The sequence below is a fragment of the Schistocerca serialis genome, chromosome 10 (assembly GCF_023864345.2).
Source record: "Schistocerca serialis cubense isolate TAMUIC-IGC-003099 chromosome 10, iqSchSeri2.2, whole genome shotgun sequence".
Lineage (NCBI taxonomy): Eukaryota > Metazoa > Arthropoda > Insecta > Orthoptera > Acrididae > Schistocerca > Schistocerca serialis.
In genome coordinates, this window is record NC_064647.1 from 197,112,805 (window position 1) to 197,132,159 (window position 19,355).

General features: G+C 45.1%; 1 protein-coding gene across 1 annotated transcript in view; it reads right to left on the minus strand.

The window, feature by feature from the left end:
- The window catches only part of LOC126424679 (histone-lysine N-methyltransferase SETD1B-like), a 140,624-nt gene that overhangs the window by 85,390 nt on the left and 35,879 nt on the right, over positions 1–19,355 (minus strand). The gene's annotated exons all lie outside the window — the stretch shown is intronic.

The window sequence follows — 19,355 nt, forward strand, 5'->3', positions numbered from 1 at the left end:
GCGCTGCGTACGTGAATGGAACGGCGAAAGCCCTAATAACTGGTACAACGGGATGAATCCTCTGCCATGCACTTGACAGTGGTTTGCTGAATATGGGTGTATACGTAAATGCAGAGTACCTGCTATAGTCATTATGATTCAGAAGAAGTTCAGAATTATATCAGAATCAGCTGCTGGTAACTCTGTACTGAAGCTTCAAAAATAATGTAACCACGCATTTCTATTAACTATCGAACTTCTTTCACTTACCTATAACGTCGATAATAAATGTGTTGGTCTTAGCAAATCACTCATCTTTTACGTTGCTTGCAAAGTAATTTATCTTCCGGTGACGAGTAAGAAGTGCTGCAGCCTCTAAACAAGAGGAGGGGGTCCTTTACCCGTGTCATGATTAACGGGGAGAATTATTACCCAATTTGTACCACGTGACGGAAACTCATTTTGTCTTTCATTAACGGTTAGACCGGTTACTATGTTATTGCAACCTCCTGCTCATGGCCGGGAGACAGTATTAATAAATTATAGAGCTAAGGGGTTACAAACCTGTTCGGCTATTGAGCTTACTCCGTCCTAAACAAATGCTGGACCACCTTAACAACCACTACTTGTAAACGAAGAACCGCGGTGTACCCGAACATCACAGCAATGGATAATTTTTTGTGGATTGTGCTTATTAATCTTTTCGTGATTAAAATTCATTTTCCTCATGTCTGAAAAATAACTGTTCGAAAACTGTCTTGCTTCATGGTCGATATTACGCTTTCAGTGACAATTTTTTTAAAGCTAGCTTTAAAAAAGGTTTTTAAGGTCAGTGTGGTGGGAACATCGTGTTCCATGACAGCAAACTGATGAATGTTTTGATTTCAGCCTAACATCTTCATAGTTAATTTTTTTATGGAGAGACTATCACGATGGTGTGTAAGCGGAAGTGTGACAAGCCAGCACCAATAGACGTTTATTACCATGGAAATGGAAAACATGAATTATTGTGCAAAAATTTTCAAGATAAAATTTGAAGTTGCGTTTGATGTATCACGTACTGATGCCATTTTTTTATTTCATTCTGTAAAGTTTACTGGGTCATATACGTCCAACTAAATGCAAATGATGCTCAAATCAGGACATTTACTGAGGAATGTAGTAATGTTTCAAAATAATGTCTATAAGTATTTTTTTATGTTTTCTGTTTTATAGTTACATCTATTTATTATTCTTTGAGATGTGGTCTGCAATTGTAATAAAGGTGCTCTATCTAGGCGCTCAGTCAGGAACCGCGCGACTGCTACGGTCGCAGGTTCGAATCCTGCCTCGGGCATGGATGTGTGTGATGTCCTTAGGTTAGTTAGGTTTAAGTAGTTCTAAGTTCTAGGGGACTGATGACCACAGATGTTAAGTCCCATAGTGCTCAGAGGCATTTGAACCATTTGAACCAAAGGTGCTCTAGTTTGTGTCATATTTGTTAGGTTGGTGCATAAGTTGGCTCTGAGCACTATGGGACTCAACTGCTGTGGTCATCAGTCCCCTAGAACTTAGAACTACTTAAACCTAGCTAACCTAAGGACATCACACACATCCATGCCCGAGGCAGGATTCGAACCTGCGACCGTAGCAGTCGCACGGTTCCGGACTGCGCGCCTAGAACCGCGAGACCACTGCGGTCGGCGGTGCATAAGTTCTTAGCGTTTTTGTTTTGCATGTTTGCATTCCGGCTGCTATGAGCTTATTTACAGATTGTCATTTTTTATTTGTTATCGGAGCTGTGGACGCTAGGAAATTGAGTGACAAGTGGAGAAATCGGAATATTTACGACATATTCTTCTGTCAGAGTGACAGAAGCTGAGGCAGCCATAAACATTTGAGGCGTGTATGGGGAATTATGCCATTGAACAGATGAACGGCAAGAAAATGGTTTTTTCGTTTTAAAGAGTATCGTTTTGACATTAGAGACTCTCCACGTTCAGGAAGACATTTGGGATTTGATGAAGATCGTTTAAACGCAAAAATCCACAAGCATCCACGCCAGGGTACTAGAGAACTGGCAAATGTGATGAACTGTGATCATTCCGCCACTGTGTGACGTTTGCATGCAAAGGGGAAGGTTCAAAAATTGTATGTACGATCACCCGAAGATCACAAAAATCGGCAGGTAGCCATATGTGCATTTCTGCTTGCTCGTTATCAACTGCTTCGTGAACAACACCGACCATTCCTGTATTGTACCGTTACTGGTGACGAGAAATGGTGTCTTAATGCTATCGGAAGGAAAAGAGATGAATCGTTGAGCCCAAACAAAGCAGCAAGTTTCCGTACAAACACTTGCGCGCATCCACAAAAGATAATATTGTGCATCTGATGGAATAGCGACGTTGTGGTGTATTACGAACTGCTTCCTCGAGGTGTAACAATCACTGGTGATATTTACTGTCAACAACTGAGACGTCTTGCAGACACAGTCCAAGAACAACGAGTGGGAAGACTGCGTGAAGTGATGCTATACACGATCACGCCGGCTCCATTCTACTCTAAAGCTGTTGGGTTGGGAAGTCATTCTGCACCAACCTTATTTACGTCATGTTGGGCAAGATCGTTTAAACGCAAAGACTTTCAAGGAACTTCCTTTGCAATGAAAATGTGCTCCGAACATGGATCGACGAGTTCTTCGCCTTAAAAATACGTGATTTCTACAGTCGCGGAATCTAAAAGTTACTCACCGTTGGCAGACTGTTTTAAACTTATTTATGTGATGTTGGTCAAGATCGTTTAAACGCAAAACCTTTCAAGAAACTTCCTTTCCAATGAAAACGTGCTCCGAAGATGACTCGACGAGTTCTTCGCGTTAAAACCACGTGATTTCCACAGTCGCGGAATCTAGAAGTTACCCAGCGTTGGCAGACTGTTTTAAATAGTGAAGGAGAATACCAGTACATTATTGATGACTAAAGTCTCCATTGTGTGTAGCCTATCTGATGTGTCTATTAAATTTGTGGAAAGACGCTACGAGCCCATTTTTTGCGTCTTTTTGTTTATGAACAATCTTCAATTGCGATTTTATAATTTTGTTATTCCGTATGTCTCATCTTGGAGTTGCAGGCCTACTTAGTTGTCCTGCGTGCACTAAGATGTCCGATTTAAGGCGTTTTCGGTCACATTTCACTTCAATACTTCACTTTCGCAAAAAAAAAGGTCGTGTGACTACGGTCTCCCGTCGGGTAGACCGTTCGCCGGGTGCAAGTCTTTCGATTTGACGCCAGCGTCGATGGGGATGAAATGATGATGATTAGGACAACACAACACCCAGTCCCTGAGAGGAGAAAATCTCCGACCCAGCCGGGAATCGAACCCGGGCCCTTAGGAGTGACATTCTGTCGCGCTGTCCACTTTTTTTAAAAAAATCTCATTTTGTTCGCTTTCGTTCGTTGCATCTGCTCGGGGCGGGCGTCGTAAGACATCCGTTTAAGTTCGTTGTTGATCGATTAACTCAGTTTTTTACTACAGAGGGCTGCTAATCCTCTGACTGAACACGCTGACCATTCAGCTACCGGGGGTGGACTTCACTTTCGCTGTGTGTTCGTTGTGTGTTTTCGTTGTGTATCTCTATACAGGAGATGCATAGACCGACCGCGGCTCTAATAATAATAATAATAATAATAATGTATTAAGTCGGATGTCTTTCTACAAGTACACACAGCAGGTAAATGAGCTATTAAAACGATGCAATGCTGTCTTACAGGTACAGCGGCCCCCATAGTCCATTAATGTTGTTCATGTTTAGTGTTGTTTCCAGACCAGGTGGGGTATCTAAGGGACGTCAATAGCGTCGGATGTTTAGTGATTACTTTTAAATACACAGAGATGACACATTCGGTGAGACAGATCTGCAGAGTTTGAGTGCGGCCTTATTGCGTGCCTCCATATAATCTACAAGAAAATACCATTATTGCCTTCACATCTGAAACTTCCTGGCAGATTAAAACTGTGCACACAGTTTTAATCTGCCAGGAAGTTTCATATCAGAGCACACTCCGCTGTAGAGTGAAAATTTCATTCTAGAAACATCCCCAGGCTGTGGCTAAGCCATGTCTCCGCAATATCCTTTCTTTCAGGAGTGCTAGTTCTGCAAGGTTCGCAGGAGAGCTTCTGTAAAGTTTGGAAGGTAGGAGACGAGGTACTGGCAGAAGTAAAGCTGTGAGGACGGGGCGTGAGTCGTGCTTGGGTAGCTCAGTTGGTAGAGCACTTGCCCGCGAAAGGCAAAGGTCCCAAGTTCGAGTCTCGGCCCGGCACACAGTTTTAATCTGCCAGGAAGTTTCATATCAGCGAACACTCCGCTGTAGAGTGAAAATTTCATTCTAGACTTCACACCTTCTCGGAACGGTTCCGCCTGGATAGCTGCGTGCGTTAGCACGCCGCCTCTGGGATTGGGGGATGGGCGTCGGTCGTGGTTCGAATCCGTCGAGCCGCTGTATCGGCCAGTCCGGATGTGGGTTTTACGCGGTTTCCCACATCCGACCAAGTGGATACGAGGGTGGTACCCACATCCTGCCTCCTTCACACTATCTGCAGGTAGTTGGAGGACTTTCTCACACTTTCACATGGGAGAACCTTGGATGCTGGCTGATGAGATACACAAATCTCGTCTCAGGTCTAAATGGCTGGTGACAGCAGAGGCATCCGGCCACCCCCACTAACTTTTTTATTCCTTTATTGTTATTTCATCCCCCACGACCCGTATGGGCAGAAGGTGTATGTCAGAGGTGCAATACTTCGCTTTCAGCCAAGATGATTCATTAAGATATAATAGACATGATAGAAAGATTTGAGGACTGTTTCCGTTTTAAATTTTTATAAAATCTTAATGATGGACAGCTAAAAGAACCAAAAAATATATACGTTTTAAAAAACACAGTTGCAATGAAGCGGTTTTCTTCTATGAGAAAAGCACTGGTGCACTGCACATTCACTTAACATTCGAAGGACCTGCACTTGATGTGAAGTATTGTGGGTGGAGAGAATATGTCCTACAGAGTGTGAGGCATGAGTGTAAAGAGACAAGTGTCTGTTAAGTGGGGAAACTATGGAGATGACACGTAGGAGGTGAAACGGATGGTGGGAATATAGATAAAGAGAAGGACAGAGGGTGAACAGGAGTAATGGTGTTCAAATCAAATGGCTCTGAGCACTATGGGACTTAACATCTGAGGTCACCAGTCCCCTAGAACTTAGAACTACTTAAACCCAACTGACCTAAGGACTTCACACACATCCATGCCCAGGCAGGTTTCGAACTTGCGACCGTAGCAGTCGCGCGGTTCCAGACTGAAGCGCCTAGAACCATTCGGAAACACCGGCCGGCGGCAGAGACTAAGAGAGGAACTACACAAACTGCACAGACCATTCAAGGAGAAGGGATAACTGGGATACAAATAGTTAAAAGGAATGTTGGGGGGGGGGGGGTGGGAAAGGGGGGGGGGGGGAGAATGGCGAGAGTAAGGGTACCCTGGAGATGCATCTGCACTGCCGGCAACCCTTCCTGATGCCCACACCATACCGTGACCACGACACAATGGGGAGAGCACCATGAGGAAGAAGGCACAAGGGAAGGGTAACTCAAAGCATAGCGAAAGGAGGGAGAATCTGGTCGTTCTGTAGGCAAAGCAAAGGCCTCCATAACCAATGGCCGGCCGCTGTGGTCGAGCGGTTCTAGGCGCTTCAGTCTGGAACCACTCGGCTGCTACGGTCGCATGTTCGAATCCTGCCTCTTGCATGGATGTGTGTGATGTCCTTAGGTAGGTTAGGTTTAAGTAGTTCTAAGTCCAGGGGACTGATGACCTCAGATGTTAAGCCCCATAGTGCTTAGAGCCATTTGAATCATAACCAACGCCAACGTTAACCAAGGGATTCCAGTTCCAGGTGGAAATTTGGGTACTCAAACTTTGGAAAACAAATCACTTTCGAGAAGAAAACCGAGGACAGACGTAAAAGGACAGGAAAAGTGCGAGAGCGTATTTAGTGCAGAGGGCGAAAATGTGGGGGAAGTCCAGCTAATTACTGATCACCGTGAGGGCAACTACGAAGGGGGCTGGGAATGGCTCATTGTGGAGTAAAAACCCATAGATGAGCCTGGAATGGCAGATACGGAATGGAAATGATCATATGGTATTGTTGACCGGGAGGACCCCTGGGGAGTTCGGCCGCTGTATTACAATTCCTTTTTAAGTGACGCCACATCGGCGTCTTGCGAGTCAATGATGATGACACACAACACCCAGTCCCCTGCCAGGAATCGAACCCAGGTTCCCTGCGTGGTAGGTGCTAACGCTGCCGCTACACTACAGAGGTGGAAGGCGGATACGAAGACGGCAGAGGAGGGTAGATTCCCGCTTTGAGCTGTGGAAGGAAAAATGTGGTTAGATTTTCCTTGATTGCACGAAGAGTATTAGACTGGGTAGCCTCGCAAGAGTCGGTTCACGAGTGAGCAAAACGGGATTTGATGTAAAGCCGCAAATCCGCCCCTGATGGGGTCACAAGGCCACAGAGAAAGGGAGGGGAGGGCGGGAGTAATTAGCTGCCGATCCCCGCCCTCCACCCCCCCCCCCCCAAGCCCACCCAACCAGACAGTCTGCAGTCTCATTACCCTGAATAGCCACCCACGTGGCTGGGGACGCAAAGGAAATCAACCGAACAAAAGCAGAGCCAAGGTCGGCAAGTAGGTCACAGAGACCGAGGGATGGCGGAAAGCACACCAAGCAACACCCTGAAGGCCACTCACTGACTCCGTACGCAACAAAACTTGGGTGAAGGAGAGCCATTTATTAAATGGAGAGGGCCCAATAGACGGCCATCAGTTCTGTAGTAAATACCCAACAAGTGGCAGGTAAGATGGTATTGCGTGACAACAGGAGATGTGAAAGTATATCGCATGTAATCAGTGGATTTAGAGCCATCAGTAAAAACCAATAGCACCCACCAGGGTAGCCAAGAGCGCTAACACGCTGCTTCCTGGACTCGAGTAGGCGCGCCGGCGCCAGGTCGAATCCGCCTCGCAGATTAACGACGAGGGCCGATGTGCCGGCCAGCCTGGGTGTGGTTTTTAGGCGGTTTTCCACATCCCACTAGGTGAATACTGGGCTGGTCCCCATGTTCCACTTCAGTTACATGGTCCACACGGGGTTAGCCGAGCGGTCTAAGGCGCTGCTGTCATGGACTGAGCGGCTGGTCCCGTTTGAGTCCTCCCTTGGGCATGGGTGTGTGTTTGTCCTTAGGATAATTTAGGTTAAGTAGTGTGTAAGCTTAGGGACTGATGACCTTAGCAGTTAAGTACCATAGGATTTCACACACATTTGAACATTTTTTTAAATTCCTATTATTATTATTACACGGCTCGCAGACATCTGAACACTTCCACAATATTCCATGGATTACACTCGACACAGACAATTAGGGTACACTAATTCCGTCCTGGGGGGTACGGGGTGGCGGCAGGAAGGTCGTCCAGCCACCCCTTAAACATGCCAAATCCGATTAACGATGGCTGACCCCGCATAACTGCAGAACAAGGCTCAAGCAATAGATAGATACATAGTATAAAAACCAATAGCACTCTGAAACTCCCATAAGAGCGGGTGGACCAAACAGCGGAATACCACTGGAGTGATAGTGACTTTCGGACCCAGGTAGAGTAGCACTAGAGATACTGGCCGGTGGGCCACTCAGACAGGGAGAAGCTGCCTGAATTACCAAACAGAAAAATTGGCGTCAGTTGGAATCGCCTAAGCCAGTGTGTGAGTCAGACGAGGTATTTCTGTTTCTAGCCTCGCAGAAGGCAGGAAATGGATGACGCCTGTCTCGGTGTGGCTGAGCTGCTGTCCGAAACCAAACAGCGGCTACTTTGAGGCGGTGCTCTGTCGCAACAGGAGGACTCAGCGCTGGCTGCGGTGGCGGCCCATTCGAGGTTCCGCTGATGGGATCGCCCCGAAGTACACGGCGGCCACTGTTTCGTAACTCGCTGACACTCAGACTGAAGGGGCCTGGCTGTGCACGAGCGCGCGTGTGTAGGGGCCGCCTGACACTTGCTCAGCCACTTGCCAACAAATTCGTTTCCTCAAAGTTCTGTGTTTATACAGGGTGGTCCATTGATAGTGACCGGGCCAAATATCTCACGAAATAAGCATCAAACGAAAAAACTACAAAGAATGAAACTCGTCTAGCTTGAAGGGGGAAACCAGATGGCGCTATGGTTGGCCACCTAGATGGCGCTGCCATTGGTCAAACGGATATCAACTGCGTTTTTTTAAAAATAGGAACTCCCATTTTTTATTACATATTCGTGTAGTACGAATGTTTTAGTTGGACCACTTTTTTCGCTTTGTGATAGCTGGCGCTTTAATAGTCACAAACGTATAAGTACGTGGTATCACGTTACATTCCGCCAGTGCGGATGGTATTTGCTTCGTGGTACATTACCCGTGATAAAATGGACCGTTTACCAATTGCGGAAAAGGTCGATATCGTGTTGATGTACGGCTATTGTGATCAAAATGCCCAACGGGCGTGTGCTATGTATGCTGCTCGGTATCCTGGACGACATCATCCAAGTGTCCGGACCGCTCGCCGGATTATTATTTAAGGAAACAGGAAGTGTTGAGACACGTGTGAAACGTCAACCACGACCTGCAACAAATGATGATGCCAAAGTAGGTGCTTTAGCTGCTGTCGCGGCTAATCCGCACATCAGTAGCAGACAAACTGCGCGAGTATTGGGAATCTCAAAAACGTCGTTGTTGAAAATGCTACATCAACATCGACTGCACCCGTACCATATTTCTATGCACCAGGAATTGCATGGCGACGACTTTGAACGTCGTGTACAGTTCTGCCACTGGGCACAAGAGAAATTACGGGACGATGACAGATTTTTTGCACGCGTTCTATTTAGCGACGAAGCGTCCTTCACCAACAACGGTAACGTAAACCGGCATAATATGCTCTATTGGACAATGCAAATTCCACAATGGCTGCGGTAAGTGTAACATCAGCGACCTTGGCGGTTTTATGTATGGTGCGGCATTATGGGACGAAGGACAATTGGCCCCGATTTTATCGATGGCAATCTAAATGGTGCAATGTATGCTGATTTCCTACGTAATGTTCTACCGATGTTACTACAAGATGTTTCACTGCATGTTAGAATGGCGATGTACTTCCAACATGATCGATGTCCGGCACATAGCTCGCGTGCGGTTGAAGCGGTATTGAATACCATATTTTATGACAGGTGGATTGGTCGTCGAAGCACCATGCTGTGGCCCGCACGTTCACCGGATCTGACGTCCCGGATTGCTTCCTGCGGGGAAAGTTGAAGGATATTTGCTATCGTGGTCCACCGACAACGCCTGACAACATGGTTCACAGCATTGTCAATGCATGTGCGAACATTACGACATTCCTCGCTGTTGAGAGGAATGTCGTTACAGGTATTGCCAAATGCATTGAGGTTGACGGCCATAATTTTGAGTATTTATTGCATTAATGTGGTATTTACAGGTAATCACGCTGTAACAACATGCGTTCTCAGAAATGATAAGTTCACAAAGGTACATGTATCACACTGGAACAAGCGAAATAAAATGTTCAAACGTACCTACGGTCTGTATTTTAAAAAACCTACCTGTTTCCAACTGTTGGTCTAAAATTGTGAGCCATATGTTTGTGGAAGGTAGGAGACGAGGTACTGGCAGAAATAAAGCTGTGAGAACGGGGCGTGAGTCGTGCTTGGGTAGCTCAGTTGGTAGAGCACTTGCCCGCGAAAGGCAAAGGTCCCGAGTTCGAGTCTCGGTCCGGCACACAGTTTTAATCTGCCAGGAAGTTTCATATGTTTGTGACTATTACAGCGCCATCTATCACAAAGCGAAAAATGTGGTCCAACTAAAACATTCATATTTCTTTACGTACTTACGTATTTGCGAAAATTATTTTAAAAAACCACGATATGTAGTATACCATTTGTCAGCTTCATGAACAATTAATTTCATTAAACTCGCTATAATCCACCTTACACGCAGTAATCATTTTCATCTCTAATTTCACGGGGAAAATGTGATATACTATAGAAGACATGCTTTAGGTATTTGTATTGGTATAAATTATCTCATCTACATCTACGTCGGCGTGTTTACTCTGCAATTCACACTTAAGTGCCTGGCAGAGGGTTCGTCGAAAAACTATCACATTATTTCCTTACCATTCCACTCTCCTACAGTTCGCGGGAAAAACGAACACATAAATCTTTCCACTCGAGCTCAGATTTCTGGCCGCGCCGGGTAGCCGCGCGATCTCATGCGCCTTGTCACGGTTCGCGCGGCTACCCCCGCAGGAGGTTCGAGTCCTCCCTCGGGCGTGGGTGTGTGTGTTGTCCTTAGCGTAAGTTAGTTTAAGTTAGCTTAACTAACAAAATGTTACCCGTTTTTACTCTTTCGAAGTAAGAGTGATTTCAGGTGTTGTAGCGGGACGCGAAATTGAAGCGTCACCCATCCACCAGTGTCAGCCCAGTTTGCAGGTGAATATAAGTTTAATTTAGTTTTTTGTTGATGTATTTTTGTAATATTTGTAATGGTTGTGAATTGACTAAAGTTTGTATTTACTTCTTATGTTTCATGTACGGAGAGGGCGGCGCAACGAACGGAGACAGCATCTTCGCTGCCGGGACCAGAGAGAAAATTGCTGGCCACTATACGTCGCGGGTCGACAGCCAAAGAGCAACAGAAGATCCTGAAACCGAGTTGTTGCGTCGTGCTTCTAAAGACTGAAAAAATAAGAATTTGTAATGTTTATATAACAATGATGTCATAGAAAGTTTAATCATGTTGTAAATGGTCAGTCCTGTCTTGTCAAGGCTCAGGTTCACGTCTATATGTAGGAAGATAATAAACTAGTGGATGCTACAAAAGTTTAAATAAGTGTTCCGAGAATTTATTTATGAAGAATTATGTGAATGAATTAATAATATATTTGACAAGATTATTAATTTTTGACAACGTTCATCGCGAGTTTGATTCTCGAAAGTTTATTCAATGTGGTTCTAATATTTATTAAATCAGATAACGTGCATTAATATGATTTCTGAGGAGAAACAAACGACATCTAAATTGAAAAAGTTTGCGCAAACGAATTGGACTGAGTGACGTAATTCTGCGCATACGACTCAAATGATGTTTTACAGTTTCGTTCAAGAACCATTCTGAGACAATTTAAAAAGAATATAAATAATTTTGAAGTGTGTTGTAACTGACGTAGGTGACGAAGTCTACACATGGTCATATGTCAAAAGAAAATCATTTATAAAAAACTTACGTCGTTACACTACAGTGTGCCGCAGGGGAGTGTCGTAGGACCGTTGCTATTCACAATATATATAAATGACCTTGTGGATAACATCGGAAGTTCACTGAGGCTTTTTGTGGATCATGCTGTAGTATATCGAGAGGTTGTAACAATGGGAAATTGTACTGAAATGCAGGAAGATCTGCAACGAACTGACGCATGGTGCAGGGAATGGCAATTGAATCTCAATGTAGACAAGTGTAATGTGCTGCCAATACATAGAAAGACAGGTCCTTTATAATTTAGCTACAATATAGCAGGTCAGTAATTGAAAGCAGTTAATTCCATAAATTATCTGGGAGTATGCACTGGGAGTGATTTAAAAAGGAATGACCATATAAAATCAATCGTTGGTAAAGCAGATGCCAGACTGAGATTCACTGGAAGAATCCTAAGGAAATGTAGTCCGAAAACAAAGGAAGTAGGTTACAGTACACTTGTTCGCCCACTGCTTGAATACTCAGTAGCTCGGTACGGGCTTTTGTTGAAGTTTCGAGAACATACCTTCACCGACGAGTCAAGCAGTATATTGCTCCCTCCTACGTATATCTCGCGAAGAGACCATGAGGATAAAAGCAGAGAGATTAGAGCCCACACAGAGGCATACCGACAATCTTTCTTTCCACGAACAATACGAAACTGGAATAGAAGGGAAAACCGATAGAGGTACCCTCCGCCACACACCATCAGGTGACTTGCGGAGAATGGATGTAGATGTAGAAGTAGTGTGTAAGCTTAGGGACCGATGACGCCAGCACTTTGGTCCCATAAGATCATACCACAAATTTCCAATATTTATGATTTCTCTTATTTTATTATGATGATCATTCCTCCCTATGCAGGTGAGCGCTAACGAAATATTTTCATATTCCGAGGAGAAAGTTTTTGATTGAAATTTCGGAGAAGGTCCTGCCGCAGCGAAAAGCGCTTATGTTTTAATGACTTCCACCCCATCTCGTCTATCATATCCGTTGCACTGTCCCGCCTACTTCGCGTTAATACAAAACGGGCTGCCATTCCCTGAACTTTCTCGATGTGCTTCGTCAATCCTGTATGCTACGGATCCCACACCGCACAGCAATACTCTAAACGATGGAGGAGAAGAGTACTGTAAGCAGTCTCTTCAGTAAATCTGTTACATTTTCTAAGAGTTCTGCCGCCAAGTCGGAATCTTTGGTTTGCTTTCTCCACAACGTCGCCTATGTGATCATTCCAATTTATGTTATTCGGAACTGTCATTCCTAAGTCTTTAATTGAATTTACAACCTTTAGATTTGTGTGATTTATCCTGTAACTAAAATTTAGCGGATTCTTTTTAGCGCTCACGCGAATGACTTCACAATTTTCGTGATTTAGAGTCAAGTGTTTGTATCATACAGATATTACAATTCGTTTTGATTATCTGATGACAATACATGACGGTAAATGACAGCCTCATCTGCAAACAGTCAAAGGGGACTGCTCACATTGTCTTCTAAATCGTTTACGTAGATCAAGAACAGCAGAGGGTCTCTAACTCTTTCTTCGGGAACTCCAGATATTACTTCTGTTTTACTCAATGATTCTCCGTCAGTTATTAAGAACTGTGCTCTTTCTGAGAAGAAATCACGAATCCAGTCACACAACTGAGGCGATACTCCGCAAGTACGCAGTTCAATAAGAAGACGCTTGTGAGGAACGGTCTCAAAAGTCTTTTGGAAACCTAAAAATTTGGTGTCAGTTTGATGTCCTCTGTCGATAGCACTCATTACTTCGTGCGAATAAAGAGCTAGCTGTGTCCCACAAGAACGATATTCCCTGAATCCTTGTTGGCTCCTGCCTCGGGCATGGATGTGTCTGACGTTCTTAGGTTAGTTAGGTTTAAGTAGTTCTAAGTTCTAGGGGACTGATGACCTCAGCAGTTAAGTCCCATAGTGCTCAGAGCCATTTGAACCATTTGAATCTTGTTGGCTATTTGTCAATAAATCCTTTTCTTCGAGGTAATTTATAATATTGACGCACAGTATATGTTCCAGAATCCTACTACAAATCGATGTTAGTGACATGGGTCTGTAATTAAGCGGATAGCTCCTATTTCTTTTCTTGGATATTGGCGTGACTTGTGCCAAAACATGAAGAGAACAAATAAATTTAATTATTTCAAATGGTTGAAATGACTCTAAGCACTATGGGACTTAATATCTGACGTCATCAGTCCCTTAGACATAGAACTACGTAAACCTAACTAATCTACGGACATCACAAACATCCGTGCCCGAGGCAGGTTTCGAACCTGCGACCGTAGCAGCCGCGAGGTTCCGGACTAGAGCGCCTAGAACCGCTCAGCCACAGCGGTCGGCTAGTCCTCTAGACTTAGAACTACTTAAACCTAACTAACCTAAGGACATCACACACATCCATGCCCGAGGCAGGATTCGAACCTGCGACCGTAGCAGCAGCGCAGTTCTGGATTGTAGCGCCTAGAACCGCTCGGCCACAACGGCCTGCTTTATTTATTTAAAAATTGTGCGGTGAACATCACGTCGGAGAGGGGAGGGGGGTGGGCGGGAGGGGGGGGGGCGGGGGAGGTGGGAGGTCGTACCACATCTCTCCAACTCTCACCAAGAGAGAATAAAATAAAAGAAAAAACGCACATACCACTCCGAAATTATCGGACGCCCCTGCGACTATCGACGTCAGTTTCTATTTGCCCTAAAATCTCCCCAGGCGCTCCGACATATCCGCTCACCCTATCCATCCATCACCTCTCTGCCTCTCTCTTTCTGCTCCGAATCTAATGGCTAGCGTTGCTACCTCTGGATCACGGGGTTGTTGTTGTTGTTGTGGTCTTCAGTCCTGAGACTGGTTTGATGCAGCTCTCCATGCTACTCTATCCTGTGCAAGCTTCTTCATATCCCAGTACCTACTGCAGCCTATATCCTTCTGAATCTGCTTAGTGTATTCATCTCTTGGTCTCCCTCTACGATTTTTACCCTCACGCTGCCCTCCATTGCTAAATTGGTGGTCCCTTGATGCCTCAGAACATGTCCTACCAGCCGATCCCTTCGTCTAATCAAGATGTACCACAAACTCCTCTTCTCCCCAATCCTATTCAATACCTACTCATTAGTTATGTGATCTACCCATCTAATCTTCAGCATTCTTCTGTAGCACCACATTTCGAAAGCGTCTATTCTCATCTTGTCTGAACTATTTATCGTCCATGTTTCACTTTCATACATGGTCACACTACTTACAAATACCAGGTTCGATTCTCAGCCGGATTGGGGATTTTCTCTGACCGGGGACTGGGTATTTGTGTTGTTCTCATCTTTCCATCATCATTCATGAAAAGTGGCGAGATTGTACTGCGTTCAGATTGGGAAACTGTAGGGCGCTAATGACCGCGCAGTTGAGCGCCCCACAAACCAAACATCATCATCATCATTATCATCTTCTCCGACAGCTGACCAGCGGCTGGTAGACGTACTGGTATCGTGTAGGTTTAGACGGCGAAGTCGGCGAGCTGACGCGCAGCAGTAACTCGCTCGCGGTACGAGAGGCCAGGCTGAGCGGCTTATGTCACGCGAGACAGAGGCGGGCGGCGTGACGTCATAACCACTGTGCGTGGCCGGGGTTACTGAGGCCAGCGGGAAGTGGCGGCGGCCCGAGTGGGCGACCTCGGCCGCACAGTCCGCTCCTCCTCCTGGACTGGAGGCAGCCGTCCAGCGGCCGTGTCTACGTCTGTACTGCGCGCGTCACCTTACGGTGTGTGGCGGAGGGTACTTTGCTAACCACAGCCAGTTTCTCCCCTTTCCTGTTGCAGTCGCGAGTGCTCTGCGAGAAGAGTCGTTTGTTGGTAAGCCACTATGTGCGTTGCTTAATTCCTTTGGCCCCCATGGGGGCATAGGGCATCCAGAAGAACTCGCCATCCGTCTCTGGCTTTTGCCATTTCCATCAATTCTGCCCAGGTCTGTCCAACTCTTTTTGCTTCCCCTTCCACTGTCCTCTTCCGTGTGCCCCTAGGTCCTCTCTTCCTTGTTCCCTGGGGATTCCATTCCAATGCATTTTTCTCGATGCCTCCATTCGGTTTTCTCGAGGTGTGCCCCAACCAACCCCACTTTCGTATCTGGTCTTCTGTAGGTATTTGATTTGTAATTGGCCAGAGCTCTTCATTACATTTTTTTTTTTGTCCACCAGATATTCATGATGCGTCGAAGACATCTATTTATGAAGCTTTGTAACTGGGATGTTATCTTTTTATCCATTTTCCAACTTTCACTGGCGTACGGAAGGACAGCCTTCACATTTGTATTGAAAAACCACCGTGTGACCTCGAGTTTTTTTACATGTTACCTTCACAACCATTGCGCCGACGCAATGTATTTGTTGACTCTTCTAGGAAAGCACGATGCCGAAATTTTAACTTATAATGGGTGAATCACCTAAAACTTGCACTGCAATTATTGCGGAAATGGAAAGTGATACTGAAGTGCGGTTCTCACAGAACACATTGGTAGTCAGGGGCTCATACTGATAGCCAATAAGGAGATTGTAATCATAATTATAACGGAGATGTCTTGTGCAAACACACACTGTTTTGAGTGGAACAATACCTGTTGATATCTACAAACCAAAAGTAGCGTAAATTACAATGTCAGTGGTGTTTGGTGCAGGATTCTAGTGCCAGTTGTTTACGAGATATGGTATTTTGAAAAATTTCCACCTCGAGACTTGTTTGTGCCATTCAACCTGCGTAGTTGCTACGTACGATACTATTAAGTTTGCTTACTGTGTGGTTGTGAGTTCCTTGAGGACACTGCAACTTACTAATCGGTTAGTGTCTGATAGTCTAAGCAGAAAGCCTACATCTACATATCTACATATATACTCCGCTACCCACCAGGCGGTGTGTGGCGGAGGGCACAATTGGCGCGAAAGTCATATTGCCCCCCCCCCCCCCCCACCGCCATCTGTACCACTCGTGGATCGCGCGAGGGATAAACGACTGTCCGAACGCCTCACTACGAGCTCTAATTTCCTTATCTTTGAATCGTGATCATTGCGTGATTTGAAAGTTGGTGGTAATAATACATGCTCTACATCCTCGGTAAAGATCGGAATTCGGAATTTAGTGCGCAGTCTATCTGCAAGTGTGTCCCACTTAAAACTTTCTATGGTTCAAATGGCTCTGAGCACTATGGGACTTCACATCTGTGGTCATCAGTCCCCTAGAACTTAGAACTGCTTAAACCTGACTAACCTAAGGACATCACACACATCCATGCCCGAGGCATGATTCGAACCTGCGACCGTAGCGGTCACGCGGTTCCAGACTGAAGCGCCTAGAACCGCACGGCCACACCGGCCGGCAAACTTTCTATGAGATCTGTAACGCTCTCGCGATGGCTAAATGTACCAGTCACGAATCTTGTCGCTCTTCTTTTGACCTTCTCAATCTCTTGAATCAGACCCAACTGGTAAGGGTCCCATACAGACGAACAATACTCCAAGACTGGACGAACCAACGTATTATAAGCTATTTCCTTTGTTGAAGGACTGCGTCGCTTCAGGATTCTACCAATAAGCCGCAATCTAGAGTTCACCTTATCTGTTACTTGTGTAATCTGATTATTCAAAAAAAAGTTCAAATGTGTGTGAAATCTTATGGGACTTAACTGCCAAGGTCATCAGTCCCTAAACTTACACATTACTTAACCTAAATTATCCTAAGGACAAACACACACAGCCTTGCCCGAGGGAAGACTCGAACCTCTTCCGGGACCAGCCCCACAGTCCATGACTGCAGCGCCTAAGACCGCTCGGCTAATCCCGCGCGACCTGATCATTCCATTTGAGATCATTTAGAATAGTCACACCCAGATACTTGACGGACGTTACCGCTTCCAAAGACTGGGCATTTATTTTGTACTCGTACATTAATGGGGATTTTCGCCTTGTTATACGCAGTAGGTTACACTTACTAATATTGAGAGGTAACAGCCAGTCTTTACACCACGCATTTATTTTCTGCAAATCCTCATTGATGTGTTCACAACTTTCGTGTGATACTACTTTCCTGTAGACTACAGCACCATCGGCCAACAGTCTAAGGCCGCTGTCAGTACCATCAACCAGATCGTATATGTAAATCGTAAAAAGCAGCGGACCTATTGCGCAGCCCTGGGGTACACCTGAAATTACGCTTGTTTCTGTTCACAACGTAGGTCGTAGGTCATAAGCAGACGATGGGAAAGCCTGCATGCTCATGATGTATAGAGAGGTTAGGAAGAATGCAGTTCGTTCTTGTACGGAGTGTGCAACAAGATATCCCAATATACGTGAACCATCTCTTCAGTTATTTCTCACCCTCTTCAATCAGTTTCGTGAAAGTGGTAGTTTAACACCTAGCCAAGGTAACAGAAGGAAACAAGTGACGACAGAAGAGTGAAGTGCCACGAGCCAGGCAAATGTGCTAGGCATTCTCCATTCCCATAGGTTCCATTCCTATCGCATCTCTCAATCACGAGCTAGATGGAGACGATTATGAGAATCGTGTTGACTTCTCTACATGGGCATTGAGACAAGATACTGCAGATGTGTCGTGTATCTTCTTCAGTGAAGAAGCCACATTTACCAATCGCGGCAAGGTAAACCGCCGAAACGTGCACTATTGGCCTGTTGACAATCGCCGTTGGCTTCGTCAGATGAAACGTCAGCGTCCATGGAGTGTAAACGTGAAGTGTGGGATAGTGCACCATCAGCTCTTAGGTGTGTGTTCCATAGCTGTAACATTACACGCGCTCAAGTATCACAGTCTCCTAGCAGACCGTCTTCCGCGGTTGCTGGAAAACCTATCTGAGCATCTCGATGACGTTTTTTCGCTTGTCTGCTCTGGATATTCTCCAATATTCTCTATTTTAACGTGTTTCGGTGAGATCGCTTTCTTGTCTGACTCTTCGGTACAAACTTAGCAATTAATTTCAAACTAACTTCCCGATGAGCTACAGATTCCGAACGTTCACCATAGCTCAGAACTTTACGACACTGCAATATTAACTCGCTTTCGTGTCTGATGAATGGCAGAGGGTACTTCGTCTTTCACTCTGTTTGTCTATTCGGTACAAATGTTGCAAATGATTTTACACTAACTTCTCGAAGAACTATATACTTGCAACTTTCTACATAGCTCATAACTGGATGACAACGCAATGTTAACTCGCTTCCTTGTCTGGTGTGTGGCTGGGGGTACTTTGTGCACCACTGCTATTTTGTGCTTTTCCTGTTCGAACCGCGAATGGTTCGTGGCAAAAACGATTGCTGGTTAGTCTCCGTGACAGATCGATTCTCTTTACTTTTTGGCTTCAGGGCCAAGAAGCAATTTATGTCTTGACTTAAATAAACCTAAAATGTATCACGTATCTCTCTTGTAATTTTATCAAAATGTTTGAAATCGATTGAAAAATGTCGCACACATAAGACTAAAAAGCAGAGAATAGTTATTTAAATATAAATTTTTCCGAGATAACACGTTTTTAAAAAGGTCTGAAAATTTAAAATAATGTCTCCTAACCCCACACAAAAAGTCCTGAAACTTCGTGTTTGCAAAATTGTAATAGCTGTGACAAATACAACGAAAATTTAAAATGGAAAAAGTGGGGCGCACGGAGTAAATAATAGTAGGGAATGTAGACAGTAGCTGTCATTGAGAAAAATCACACGACAGCAGTGCAACAAAATTTTTACTGACTTGGGATAGTGAACCATAGGCCCGATTTCCATAGACTGAACGCGCCCAACTAGCGAAGCCTCCTGACAGAGACTCTTCCACGGAAGCTAGAAGACATTCCACTGCAGACTAGTAGGCCCCTTTGGTACCAACAGGACGACTGTCCAGCCCATAGTGCACGAAGCATGTGCGTAACATGTCTGCACGAGTCGTTTCCTAATCGTTGGATTGGACTCGGAGGACATATACATTCGTCTGTCCGTTCACAGGT